General features: G+C 38.2%; 1 long non-coding RNA gene across 1 annotated transcript; it reads left to right on the top strand.

The window, feature by feature from the left end:
- The first annotated feature begins 1,668 nt into the window (after positions 1-1,668).
- Positions 1,669-2,202, top strand: LOC117188398. The gene is made up of 2 exons (XR_004472569.1): positions 1,669-1,846; positions 1,909-2,202. It is a non-coding gene; the product is annotated as an uncharacterized LOC117188398 (long non-coding RNA).
- The last annotated feature ends 238 nt before the right edge of the window (positions 2,203-2,440 follow it).

Below are 2,440 nucleotides of genomic sequence, written 5' to 3'. Positions count from 1 at the left end.
TTCCGGTACCAGGAGAGAAGTTCATGTTGGATACAGATGCGAGTGACACAAGAATTGGTGGAGTGTTGTCCCAAATAATTGAGGGACAAGAGAAAGTGATTGCCTATCAAAGCAAAGTTTTGGCGAAGCCAGAAAAAGCACTTCCACAAGTATTTTTACGGGCAACAACTTTATCTGCAAACAGATCAGGCAGCGCTTGAAGCCATTTTGGTAGGCTTTTTCCAATATTTTTTATGGCATATCGCTCTGGAAAGCATGTGACTCTGTAAACCATTCCCTTCTAGCACATAAACTTGACCTTTTAGGGTTTCCGCCCAACCTCCTGAGATGGATTTCTAGCTATCTTTGTTCCAGGTCTCAAAGAGTCCTCTTCAAAAACTCCCTCTCTTTACCAGTAAAGGTTTCTGCGGGAGTACGACAGGGCAGACATCTAGGCCCCTTACTCTTCACACTCTTTATTAATGACTTGCCTTCGGTATTAACATACTTTCGAGTACTTATGTATGCGGATGATGTTAAACTCTGTGTCTGGTGGATGATCTGGGTGTTATGTTAGACCCCAAGTTAAAGTTTTCTGAACACATTTCTACCATGGTAAACAAGGCCATGGGCGTGCTTGGGATTATAAAGAGGTGGTCAAAGGAATTTGACGACCCCTATATAACAAAGATTCTCTATACCTCGCTTGTTCGTCCGATCTTAGAATACGGCTCCTGCGTATGGTGCCCTTAGTACAAAGTGCACCAGGACCGTATAGAATCAGTACAGAAAACTGTTTACTCTTAGCTCTGCCTTAACTGGGATTCGGTTGTGAGACTTCCATCTTACTCTAGTAGACTGCTATCAGTAAACCTCAATTCCTTAGTTAACCGTAGATAAATGATTGGTGTGATTTTTATGCACAACTTGATCAGGGGTGACAAAGACAGCCCTGGTCTGTCGGGCCGCATAAACTTCTCGATTCCCATTAGACACACTAAAAATTGTAAACAGTTGCTCCTTCCACTTTGTAGATCGAATTATTCCTCGCATGAAACCATGAATACGTTTAAGATGAAACATATAAAGAATAGAATGAACGGCTAAGTGTTTAAAATGGGGGTAAGGAATAAGTACGAATAAATGTGAGCAAGGAGACTGTTGCACGTGGCAGGGAGATCACATACATATGCTTGGATCCGGATCTCAGGCAGGGTGGGTACGTCAGAGGTAGGACATCGTCCCCTCAGCCTCAGTCCACATTTGTGTTGGAGAAGACGGAAATTAGTTTGTCAAGTAGAGCAGTTATTTTGAATTGCCACCTTTTTTTCTTGTAGTTTCGATTGTTGTCCGTGATGTCGGATATCAATCGATTGGTGTATTGTGCGATTTGAGGGCTTGGGTATATATTTTTGATCACCCGATCTTGAGCCGTCTTTCCCTCCGTTCGTCTTGATGAGTGCCAAGATTTCTGAGACTATAAAAGCTGCAGGACCGTACTGTGTCCGAAGTCCTGTGATATCACTCTGTGTCAAAAATATTTCAAACTTTGTCCACGCCTCGTACAATTCATTAAATTTTGTGTTATCCACATTTCCGAAAAATTAGAATCATAAGGAATGCTTATCTATTTCATAATTTGAGAAAACGAAACAAGCCTATATTTTAACTGATTCTAATATGTTTTCTTTATATATATATCAGATTGGAACTTCATTCGGAGAGCGGAAATAACAAACCAGAACTAATATTTATGGACCAAGTAGAGGACATTTCATCTGAGTTTATTTTGCACAAAAACGAAAATTGCATTCAAATACGCATAAATGATGGTAGTCGAGATGGTAGGATTGTTTTAACGAACTCTGTAAGAAATTCCAAATTATTATATGTTATACTATTGTAAAAATACCAATAATGTTATTTCAGGATGAAATCGGATTAAAGGAATGGGCGTCATCTTTGAGATCCGCACACAAAATGTCGCAAGATCTCTTAGGATCAATGGCTAAACAAGCAGGAAAAATTTATGGTAGTGAACGAGATGCCAACAAATCTATATATATTCTAGGGGGTAATTGTTCAACGAAATCGTCTAATGGGTCTAATTAATTCTCTAATAACTTATGTACAACCAAATTACTGCTATGTAAAACGATGTAGAGGTATACACAATGGAAATACATTTGAAAAGATTCCTAATAAATCCACCTCATCTTTAAACTTTTAATTTATAATTATGTTACACTGCTAAAAAAATAATCAGGCAGGCTCCGTTTTTCACTTACTTTTGCGGATTACGTTTTCAGCCAAAACGTTTCGTTTTCCTTTGGCCAATTTTTTCCGAACCAAATTTGAGTTTGAGGTAAAATTAAATTATTTATAAAGAAAGCTAAAGTTAAATTACCCTGATATAGGTTTCAAGTTTATGTTAATGCATCAATAGGTGATCTATTTTTTT

This window comes from Drosophila miranda, chromosome 3 (genome assembly GCF_003369915.1).
Source record: "Drosophila miranda strain MSH22 chromosome 3, D.miranda_PacBio2.1, whole genome shotgun sequence".
NCBI lineage: Eukaryota > Metazoa > Arthropoda > Insecta > Diptera > Drosophilidae > Drosophila > Drosophila miranda.
This window is presented reverse-complemented; position numbering and strand designations above follow the sequence as displayed.